Genomic DNA, 12,949 nt, shown 5'->3' with positions numbered 1-12,949 from the left:
CTTTAAACGATCTTTAAGAAAGTGGAGCGGAATCGATAGCAAAAACAGGTATATCCTTTTCCAAAGTGCATACCTGGAAACCATGCGTTATTGCAAATTTATTATCAATGAGATTGACAGCTGCTCCACTATCTACAAAAATTTCACAAACAATGTTCTTGCTGTCTAGCGCCACCCTGGCAGGTAGAAGAAAACGGGAACTACAAGTAAACGGCAAACCTTCAATTTCCGCATCAACCTTGCCAATAGTAGCAAATGGAAAGTTTTTAGAGGGTTTTTTTATTTTTGTTTTTCTTTTATTACCCTCAGAAAACTCTATGAATCTCCTAGAGGGGCAAACCTTAGCCAAATGATTTATACCCCGACAACAGAAACAAACCCTCCTCTGAGAGCTGAATCCTCTACTATCAGAGGCAAGCAAACCCAGCTGCATGGCCTCCTCCTCAGAGGGGATTGATAGAGACTTAGACCCCTGCGCACTGAATGAGACAGCCCCACTGTCCTTGGGCTGAATATGACAGGAAGGAGTAGTCTCCTCTCTCTCTCTAAGACGCCTGTCAATACGAACAGCTAGAGACATGGCAGACTCTAACGAGGCTAGTCTCTCATGAAAAGCAAATGCATCTTTCAATCTTTCCGAAAGACCATGGCAAAATTGACTTCGGAGTGCCGCATCATTTCAACCAGTATCAGCTGCCCATCTCCGAAATTCAGAACAATATATCTCTGCGGACTGTTTACCCTGGCATAAAAGACGCAGTTTAGATTCAGCCAGAGCAATACGATCCGGGTCATCATATATCTGCCCCAGGGCTACAAAAAATTCATCCACAAATCGGAGGGGCCATGCCCCCACCGGCAGTGAAAAGGCACAAAACTGAGGGTTATCCATGAGCATCGAGATGATAATCCCCATCCTCTGCTCCTCATCACCAGAGGAATGAGGAAGTAGACGAAAATGGAGTTTGCAAGCCTCTCTAAAGCGAACAAAATTCTCACTACCCCCGGAGAACGTATCCGGAAATGAGATCTTAGGCTCGGAACAAACTCCATGAACGCCAGCAGAACCGGTAACCTGAAACTGAGACACAGTTTTACGGAGATCTGCTACCTCCAGCGAAAGACCTTGCATGCGGTCAATCAAGGCTGAAACCGGATCCATGCTTAAGAAGGTTATGGCGGTTTATAATGTCACGGATGATGTTGCAGAAAGCCGGAACTTATAAATAAACATCCAACTGGCTTGATCCCAAACTAAGGAGCAAATGGGTGAGCCCTATAAACCCCTAGAGCTCTCCCTGACTGCTATGCCCATGCAAGGGTCTCTATGGTCGACGATTGCATGCCCACGTACCTAATACTGTGTGACACCTGAAAACCCTATAATAGTGAGGGGACACGACCACCGGCTCCCTGCACTTAATACGGATGGAGTCAGGGTCACCTAGAATCAAGCCAGCAAGGAAACACAAATAAAGGAAAAAGACTTATCTGAGGAAACAACAGCAGCAGCCTCCAGCAGTGAACACCTCATCCAGGAAGTAGTATAAACCGCAAAGTGAGACAGTATGGAAGGGAATATAAAGGGAGACAATTAGTCTAAATAGGTGACACCTGGGAGAAGGAAAGGAGATGACAAAGTGAAACCAAAACAAAGAACGTCATGCAAGAGGTAGAGAAGAACGTCTGCCAGACCTTCTCACAGAACTGCCGGTGACAGGATAATTTATCTGTCTGCAGCAGACACCGTCTATAGAGAAAGTGGACTGCATGTCACAGATATTTTAGGGATGCACACACTTTAAACAGGAGATGTGGCGCAGATAATTTAACTGTCCGCAGCAGACACTGTCTACGGAAAAAGGTACACTGGATGTCACTGATATTTTAGGGATGTGAACACTTAAAACACGAGGTGTTGCGCGGATAATTTCACTGTCCGCAGTGGACACTGTCTACGGAAAAACGTACACTGGATGTCACTGATATTTTAGGGATGTGCACACTTTAAACAGGAGATGTGGCGCGGATAATTTCACTGTCCGCAGTGTACACCATTTACGGAAAAAGTGCACAGGATGTCACTGATATTTTAGGGATGCACACACTTTACACAGGAGATGTGCGGATAATTTCACTGTCCTCAGCTGCCTATTACCTGGTATTTTGCGCAGGATGCTCTAAAAATATATATTGCTGCTGTCACACACAATAGTCCTTAAAAGGACTTTTGGGTCTCTGAAAAGTTTTTTTGTATAAAAATCTTCCTATTACACTCCCTACACTCTCTTCCTATGCATAGCTCTCCCTAAGACTGATCAATTTAGCGCAGGTTGCTCTAAAATCATATATTGCTGCTGTCACACACAATAGTCCTTACAAGGACTTTTGGGTCTCTGAAACGTTTTGGTACCAAAAAAATATTCAATTACACTCTGTACACTCTGTCCCTTCCTATGCTGAGCTCTCCCTGACTACAAATTAGCCGAACATGCGTCATCGGGTGCTATATAGCATCTGATGACGCGTTTCGGCCAGCCAATCACTGTAATGCCAGTAGCCAACATGGCTGCTGGCATTACAGTGAGGGTAGTACTTACCTGCACGTTTGTTGGCAGCGTAGCAGCCAAGAAACGTGCGTGGAGGAGACTCAAGCATGGCGCTCGAGCACATGTGGTACTCGGCCGCCATGTGCCTAGCATCGATATGCTCCAGCCGAACAGGTGTTCGGACGAGCATGCTCGATCATCATTAACGACCACGCTGCATCTGTTCCCACTACCGCCAATGGTTGAGTCCAGAGGCGTAGCTAGAACTGACTGGGCCCCACAGCAAATTTTTGTACGGGGCCCCCCACACACACTTAAACACTTCTTCACAAACCCCCTCCTCCTGTGCAAACTCCTCTCATTTTGCTATTTTGTGACTTTTTATTTACTGTATTCATTTATTTGCCTGTCATTTTTAGCACAACTTTATTGTTTTTTAACATTTACAGTTGCTGACGGAGTTTATATATAACTCAACCCCTTTAAAACCTGCACTGCAATAGTAATAGACATGTCTGATTGACCTCTACATATCCACAAATATTTTTGCCTCTGTACCTTTCATACTGCAGCCTTGGACGCAGTCATACACGTACTCTCCACGTACATTGATGCAGTCATACACGCACTCTCCACATACATGGACGCAGTCATACATGCACTCTCCACGTACAGTACAGACCAAAAGTTTGGACACACCTTCTCATTCAAAGAGTTTTCTTTATTTTCATGACTATGAAAATTGTAGATTCACACTGAAGGTATCAAAACTATGAATTAACACATGTGGAATTATATACATAACAAACAAGTGTGAAACAACTGAAAATATGTCATATTCTAGGTTCTTCAAAGTAGACACCTTTTGCTTTGATTACTGCTTTGCACACTCCTGGAATTCTCTTGATGAGCTTCAAGAGGTAGTCCCCTGAAATGGTTTTCACTTCACAGGTGTGCCCTGTCAGGTTTATTAAGTGGGATTTCTTGCCTTATAAATGGGGTTGGGACCATCAGTGGCGTTGAGGAGAAGTCAGGTGGATACACAGCTGATAGTCCTACTGAATAGACTGTTAGAATTTGTATTATGGCAAGAAAAAAGCAGCTAAGTAAAGAAAAACGAGTGGCCATCATTACTTTAAGAAATGAAGGTCAGTCAGTCAGCCGAAAAATTGGGAAAACTTTGAAAGTAAGGGCTATTTGACCATGAAGGAGAGTGATGGGGTGCTGCGCCAGATGACCTGGCCTCCACAGTCACCGGACCTTAACCCAATCGAGATGGTTTGGGGTGAGCTGGACCGCAGAGTGAAGGCAAAAGGGCCAACAAGTGCTAAGCATCTCTGGAAACTCCTTCAAGACTGTTGGAAGACCATTTCAGGGGACTACCTCTTGAAGCTCATCAAGAGAATGCCAAGAGTGTGCAAAGCAGTAATCAAAGCAAAAGGTGGCTACTTTGAAGAACCTAGAATATGACATATTTTCAGTTGTTTCACACTTGTTTGTTATGTATATAATTCCACATGTGTTAATTCATAGTTTCGATGCCTTCATAGTCATGAAAATAAAGAAAACTCTTTGAGTGGTAGTGTACGTTAGTTAGTGAATACATCAGAAAAATCATAAATAATCAAAGGTACAACTTTAGTGGTTACAACAGAAAGCGACGTGCTAAGACAGTTGTCTATGCAATAATCACTTCAATCAAGAATCTGTCACGCTTGCCAATCGATGGTAGGATTATGTTTGCTTAACCATGGTAAACCTAGCACCAAGGGAGCAGGCAGACCCTCCAGCACAAAACACGAAATGGATTCTTGATGAAAATCACCCACCTTTAAACGGATGTCCTGCACCATTTGTGACAAACATTTCTGTGTGAGTGGAGCCAAATCGATTGCAAACACCGATATATATTTGTCTAATGCACTTGTTGTCAACCCATGCATACGGATGAACTGACCATCAACTAGGTTAACCCCTGCCCCACTGTCAATAAACACTTCAATTCCCACAGATTTGGAATCTAGCCCCACCTCAGCAGTCATGAGAAATTGGGTTCTACCGGCAAATTACAAAAGTAAATTCTCAGATTCTCCACCCACACCACCAAGAGTGAGATGAGGAGTAAACATATTTTTTTCTTTTTCACCTTGACGCTGAACATAAGGACATATGTTAACAATATGTCCCCTTTTTCCACAGAAAAAGCAGAGTCTCTTCTTAAGCCTAAAGTTCTTATCACCAGGTCCAGGGGTAGCTCCCCCCAGCTACATTGGCTCGTCGTGAACTCAAGTGTCTCTCGCCCAAGTGCCGCCACCCCATATGATAATACTTCTTGCAAGAGACATGGCCATTTCCAATAACTCAGGATATTCATGAAACGCCAATGCGTCTTTCAGGCTCTCGGATAACACTTGACAGAATTGACTACGGAGAGCTGGGTCATTCCATTCCGTATCCATAGCCCATCTCCTAAATTCAGAGTAATTGGTCTCCGCAGAACGCTCTCCCTGCCGTAAGCCACGCAACCTAGTCTCAGCCAGGGAGATCCTATCTGGGTCATCGTAGATAAGACCTAGAACTCTGAGAAATTCATCTACCAACCGGAGGGACTGTGATCTGGTCGGCAACAAAAAAGCCCATGACTGAGCTTCTACTTTAAGTAACGAAATGATTATACCCACTCTTTGACTTTCATCTCCAAAAGAGTTAGGAAGTAGTCTAAAATGTAATTTGCACTACTCCCTGAACCGAATAAAGTTGTCACTTCCCCCAGAAAATCTATCTGGGAGAGCGATCTTAGGTTCAAGACCGGCCTGATTGCCACTGCCGGAACCAGCCACCTGTGGTCTCTGGATCTGTGAGACGGTCGTGCAGCGGTCAGCTACTTCCAAAGACACCCCCTGCAGTTGTCCAACCAGTGCAGAAATAGTATCCATCGCTGCACTGACACAAACAAAATGGTGGTTTTTGGGCAGTTGATAAAGTCACGGTGTAAGGGGAGGGGAGGAACACCGGAATGACAACAGGAGGAAAATGACCAAGAACTAGACCTCAAAGCTAGGGAAAGGTAAACAGTAACCACCGAGGAAACCCTAAATCTAGCCCTTACTCCAGTCAGTATGAATAGACCCTGAAGGTGTGAATATTCATACACCGTAAACCTAGGCCCTAGTAAACCTGAATAGCCCTAGGAGTAGTCACAGGATCTGAGACTACTGGTTCCTTCCCAGATGAACGAACCAGTGTCCCCCTGAGGCGTCTGTCATGGGAGAGACCGTGACAGATAGGTTCACGCGAACACTTCTTTGTAGTATATTTAATCAGCAACTGATATGACTAGGTTGACATCTGCATCGGAGGTTCCATTATGAGCCTCTGTCACTGATTCCATAAAAAAGGAAGGAAAACATAGTGCAGTATGCCATGCTATTTGTTATGGTAAGCGGACAGACCCTATGAATGAAACCAGTCCGACATCAAGTCAATGGATGTGTTGGGAACCATTGATATACATCATATGAAGGATCTGATACTGATGTTATTTTAATATTTCTGTTCCTATAACAAGAAATACATGCGCAGATGTGAATTCAAAATTAATTACAAATTTGATATGTTTGATAAGTTGACATCTAACTGCAACAATAATAAAACAATTATGATGGCTGCTGTAAACTGGCACACTAATTTCGAGCTTCACGTCTTATAGGAAAGATCAAACAGGCTTTTCTTTAAGGTCTAGACTAAGATTTATTGCGCTGAAATAGTTCTATACACCTCTCCAATATCAAATGCTTCACAGTCGTAGCTGTTGATATATATTTCCTTCTCCATTACAATTGTTCTTGGTTGGCAAGTGGTGCAAAAACTATTTTATTAATATTTACTTGGCATAAAAAGATATATAAAATCAAACAATCCTAACACATTAACCCAGGAGAAATGCACAAAGTCAGCACAGCAAATAAAAGAAAACAATCAACAAAGGAGAATTGAAAAAGCAAGAGAAAGAAAGAATCAAACAGGGAATTTCAGAAATAAGAGCAAAACAAACGGATCAAATAGAATTATAGCGTGAAGCTCAGCGCAATGAATAGTTCTGAATTTTAAAGAATGAGGTAACCAACTCTTGACAGCAAGTTTTAAGTCCCCTTTGTGTCTAAGGTCCCATCTGCCTTGAATTTGTTAATCATTCTGACTTAACTGACAGAATATAAATCAAGTCAAAGATATTAAAGAAAATAAGAATATTATTGTCACTTAGTGGTCGCCTTTACTTTTCATGACAGGTTGATTTAACACTCTATGGCATGATTTAACATTCTGTTACTGTTTAACTTGCAACACCAAGGACACTTTATATTTTATTCATCTGCAAATAGAAATACAATTTTGGATAGTAAGTAAAATACAATAATTGTCAGTCATCATTTATCATAGGAGATAAGTTATGCGAATCAATGTATCTAAAGTGGACTTCTTTCGGAATTTCAAGTAAAATTTGGATTTGCCGTAAAACCAAATTTCCTTCTTCTTCGTGGTAACAAATCAATTCTCCCTGAAATGGTGGTAAAAATAAAAAAATCATACTCACCTCATCCATTTTAGCGCGAAGAGGCCATCGCAGCCATGTTGCTTGAAGATCCCACGATGTGTGCTGTAACATATGATGTCATCACACTGGCCAGCTGTATAAGGTAAGTACAATTATTTTTTATTTTTATTAACTGATCAACCCCTGACAGGGCCTTAAAGGGGTTGTCCGAGCTTTTACTAGTGATGACCTATCCTCAGGATAGGTCATCAATATCAGATCGACAGGGGTCCGGCACCCCCGCCGATCAGCTGTATTAGGAGATGGCGTGCACAGTGCAGATGTGCTTCTCCCTTCTCTCTTCATGTCTGCTGCTGTGGTCTATGGTCTTTGCCATAGACAGCAGTGGTGAGCAGGAAGAGAGATGGAAGACGGCACGTGCGCACTGTGAGCGCCATCTCCTCATACAGCTGATCGGCAGGTGTTAAATCCCTGCCGATTTGATATTGATGACCTATCCTGAGGATAGGTAATCAATAGTAAAAGCCCAGAGAACCCCTTTAATATGAATCTCAGATGCCACAATCAGCGATGAATGCGGCATCTGAGGGGTTCAATGTTGAGTGGCAGCGCAATTGTCATTCCTCTTCATTGCTCCTGCTACCTACAAAGAAATGTGCTTTGTGATAAAGTAATTTGTCGCAAAGCAATTTTTTTGTAAAATTCAGTGAAGTAGCCGAATCAACTTTTCAAGAATTTTGCTCATCTCTAGTTATAGTAATATGTCCGTGGAGATTATTAATACAATTTATTCCTAAAAAAGCATTAAAGGGGTTGTCTGGCTCGGATTTTTTTAAAGAAGTTCAGAATGGCAGGAAAAACAACAGAAGTGATACTCCACCAATCTGCCTCTGTTCCCATTCTAACGCTTCCAGGTCCCCCATGATGTCTACTTCCTGTTCCCACTTGACACATGGGAAATCACCACTCACCCTATCACTGACTGATTGGTTGGTTGAGAGTTCATTTATTGTGTGTATAAAGGGATCAGGCTATAGAGACCATGGGGAACTTGGAAGTGCTAGAAGGGAGGCGATGAGATATCAGTGAGATTAGTATCACTTATTTAATTTTTTTTGCTTGAGTTACCTTATCAAAAAATAGATATACTTTCTGGATAACCCCTTTAATGGATCTTTCCTCTTGATGGCTATGTTAAATAATACATTCCAAATGAAATTATTTTATAGGTATCTATAGTGAATAATCTCCTGGAGCTTATCTCTTTGAGAAGACTGTCCATGATATTGACCAGATTTCTCTCTGACAGATTTTCAGTTCCAATATAATGTATGTCTAGAAGGCCACCACCCTAGAAGACCATTATTCTCTGCAATTTAATCAGTAATCATAATAAGGGTTGACTATGCATGTAATTACTGTATTTTATTCAGAATATTTAGATGTCAGAAAATGCTTATTCTACATAATTGTGTCACAGTGGTTCTGAAAAGGTAACTAGAACAAGTGTGCAATTATTTTTCTTTTTCTATTTATGGATATATTATACTATCTAGATATTCATTTTTCCGTAGTGTATTTTACTAAGGAAAACCCGTTTTCCCAGAGACCAGCTGTTCACAAGCACAGGTTCTGGTGACTCTATTGACAATGGCATCTAAAGAGTAAACAGCTGGATTTTGGAAGTTGATCTGAGCTTGAAGCTGGAGACAGATGAGCCATAGCAACAGTCTTTTAAGGGAGCAGTGGAAAGGGACAGGAGACATTAATGAAAGCTGTTATTATAAGGTAATTACAGATCTTTTGGCAATCATTGATAGACTGGCTCAGGTATACATGCCTAGCTCTAATAAACTAGCAAATAAAAAAAAAATATGACAGTTATCCTTTAATAGCACTGTCAAAGGGACTTGGGGTCCATCTATACTCCATCCCATCCCCTTCTCATGCAACATGATAATGCACTTAAGTTTGCCATGGCACCTACGGATCTAAAAATTGACTCTGGGTCCACAATGAAAATCTATTGGGCCCTGTCTATGATATGGTCTCTGTCAGTGTAAAGCTGACAGGTATAATGCACTGCAATACAAAAGTAAAATGTTAACAAATATAAAATGTTAACATAAAGATAAGAAAATTAAATCTAAACTAATTGGATTAGTGACAAACTTTACAAAAAGTTATCTGTCACCGCCAGACATCTGTGAAGCTCTGACAGACGTTCTTCAGAACCTCCTGCTTGAGGTTCTTTCGTTTTGCTTTCGTTTTGTCATCTCGTTTCCCTCTCTCAGCTGTCATCTAGTTGCACTGATTGCATCCCTTTAAATCCCCTCCCATACTGCATCACTTTGCAGTTTATACAACTTCCTGGAGTGTGCTGATGCTAGAAGCTGTTACTGCTGCATCCACAAGATAAGTCTGTTTCTTTATTCCTGTTTTCCTGTTTGCTTGATCCTAGGTGACCCTGACTCCCTCCGTATTAAGTGTAGGGAGCCGGTGGTCGTGTCCCCTCACTATTATAGGGTGTTCAGGTGTCATACAGTCGAGGAACGAGGGTATGCAATTATCTACCATAGAGATTTTTGCATAGGCTGAGCAGTAAGGGAGAGAGCTAGGGCTGTTACAGGGCTTACCCTTTGGTTCCTTAGTTTTGGGATCAAGTCAGTCGGATCTTCATTTGTGTCTTCTAGTTTTCTGTAACACCTTCCATGACATTATCCTCCAAAAGAATCTGAAGGTATTGTGATTATCTTTGGAAGAATTGCGTAAATACAGCACCCAGTCCTATTTTATTGTTAATTTTGGCGGGGAAAATCTATGAGAGAGGAAAAAGACAGAGGATCACTTGATACTGGGAAGAAGTGAGGAGAGGGCTTGGACATGTCAGAGGTTGACTTAGAGCCTGGATCAGCCAATCAAGGGGACAGTAAGCAGGGAGTATTGCTTAGCGAAATTTGAAGAAGTGCCATAGTGTGTTCAGCTTCTCACCTGGAAGGAGTGTTTGCCAAAAAAATGATTACAGAGCCATAAGTAACTATTGTGCTGTGATAGGGACACCATGGGGAAAGTATAGGGAAAGAATAAAAATATGTAATTGTGTAGTTTTTAGGGAATTTGATCAAGGGAAGCTTTGAGGGAAAGCTCAAGTTGTTTGGTGACAGGAGGATGGTCATACTTTGCTTAGAGCTGCTTGCTTCTGTAGCAATTCAACCTAGTCATTATACATTACAATAACAGGCCCATGCAAGATTTTTTTTATATAATAGAGACTTTTTTCCCCAAAAATCTCAAGTTTCTATTGCCAGCACAGCATACCAGCATGCCAATGGCATTCTGCTGCAAAAGCTGAGCAATTGCAAATTTTTTCAGTGCATTATATCCATCTGTGTTATTACACATATACGTATGCATTATTAAATGCATACATAAGTATTAGTTATTAAACACATTGCATTATATCAAAAGCCTTTTACAGCAATAATGCTATTTTTATACCAGCGATATTAAACGAGGAGTTCAGACATTTCACCACAACACTGCATTTTTATATTGGCGGTAGTGAATGCATTATTGCATCGGACCATGTGATTTATAGAACAAAAATTTAATAGTTGAACCAGTCCAGGGATATTAAAAGCATACACACTGCAGGAAGGCACAAGGGACCATCATTGATAGTAGATATGTGTCACCGAGGTTTCTAGCCTCGGTGAAGTAGGAGCCACTATTTCATATGTGTCAGTGGCAGTAGGTGGTTAAAACTTTGTTATTTAGTATAGCTGTGAATAGCTCATCCAGGGCAGCTCTTACTGGGAGTAGTCAGAGTGCTGGGTGGGTGACAACTTCCCTCTAGAGATAAGCAAATTTAAAAAAAAATCGATTCGGCGTGTAGAACACTGTGCCTTGCAGTAACACGCATAGGGAGTCTGCTGTGGTAGTGAAATAATACTGTGAGTCAGTATGACATGTAGATGACAGGCGTCGCTCTTAGAATCACTGCACACTTCACTTATTTGGGCAGTCACGGGGCCAAAACTGACCAAATAACTCAAGTATGAACTCAGCCTTACAGGTCGAAGTTAGTGCCAAGAAGAAGCGCACTACTTTTACACCGTCGTCAGCTGATTCCACATAGATGTTAAAATTTTTCTTTCCTTCTGACTGATCAGAAGAGGGGTAGAGTTGAGCGAACACCTGGATGTTCGGGTTCGAGAAGTTCGGCCGAACTTCCCGGAAATGTTCTGGTTCGGGATCCGAACTCGACCCGAACATCGCCTTGAACCCGAACCCCATTGAAGTCAATGGGGACCCGAACTTTTCGGCACTAAAAAGGCTGTAAAATAGCCCAGGAAAGGGCTAGAGGGCTGCAAAAGGCAGCAAAATGTAGGTAAATCCCCTGCAAACAAATGTGGATAGGGAAATGAATTAAATAAAAAAAATAAAAAAATTTAACCAATATCAATTGGACAGAGGTCCCATAGCAGAGAATCTGGATTCACATCAGCAGAGAATCAGTCTCTTCATGCCATAGCAGAGAATCTGGCTTCATGTCAGCAGAGAATCAGTCTCTTCATGCCATAGCAGAGAATCTGGCTTCATGTCAGCAGAGAATCAGTCTTCATGTCATAGCAGAGAATCAGGCTTCACGTCACCCACCACTGGAACAGGCCACTGTCACATATTTAGGCCCCGGCACCCAGACAGAGGAGAGAGGTCCCGTAACAGAGAATCTGGCTTCATGTCAGCACAGAATCAGTCTTCATGTCATAGCAGAGAATCAGGCTTCACGTCACCCACCACTGGAACAGGCCACTGTCACACATTTAGGCCCTGGCACCCAGACAGAGGAGAGAGGTCCCGTAACAGAGAATCTGGCTTCATGTCAGCACAGAATCAGTCTTCATGTCATAGCAGAGAATCAGGCTTCACGTCACCCACCACTGGAACAGGCCACTGTCACATATTTAGGCCCCGGCACCCAGACAGAGGAGAGAGGTCCCGTAACAGAGAATCTGGCTTCATGTCAGCACAGAATCAGTCTTCATGTCATAGCAGAGAATCAGGCTTCACGTCACCCACCACTGGAAGAGGCCACTGTCACATATTTAGGCCACGGCACCCAGACAGAGGAGAGAGGTCCCGTAACAGAGAATCTGGCTTCATGTCAGCACAGAATCAGTCTTCATGTCATAGCAGAGAATCAGGCTTCACGTCACCCACCTCTGGAACAGGCCACTGTCACACATTTAGGCCCCGGCACCCAGACAGAGGAGAGAGGTCCCGTAACAGAGAATCTGGCTTCATGTCAGCACAGAATCAGTCTTCATGTCATAGCAGAGAATCAGGCTTCACGTCACCCACCACTGGAACAGGCCACTGTCACATATTTAGGCCCCGGCACCCAGACAGAGGAGAAGTTCATTCAACTTTGGGTTGCCCCGCAATATAATGGTAAAATGAAAATGAAAATAGGATTGAATGAGGAAGTGCCCTTGAGTACAATAATATATTGTTAAGGAAGGTAGTTAATGTCTAATCTGCACAAGGGATGGACAGGTCCTATGGGATCCATGCCTGGTTCATTTTTATGAACGTCAGCTTGTCCACATTGGCTGTAGACAGGCGGCTGCGTTTGTCTGTAATGACGCCCCCTGACGTGCTGAATACACGTTCAGACAAAACGCTGGCCGCCGGGCAGGCCAGCACCTCCAAGGCATAAAAGGCTAGCTCTGGCCACATGGACAATTTGGAGACCCAGAAGTTGAATGGGGCCGAACCATCAGTCAGTACGTGGAGGGGTGTGCACAGGTACTGTTCCACCATGTTAGTGAAATGTTGCCTC

Source organism: Bufo bufo, chromosome 9 (assembly GCF_905171765.1).
Source record: "Bufo bufo chromosome 9, aBufBuf1.1, whole genome shotgun sequence".
In the NCBI taxonomy this organism is placed as follows: Eukaryota; Metazoa; Chordata; class Amphibia; order Anura; family Bufonidae; genus Bufo; species Bufo bufo.
Note: the sequence above shows the minus strand (reverse complement) of the source record.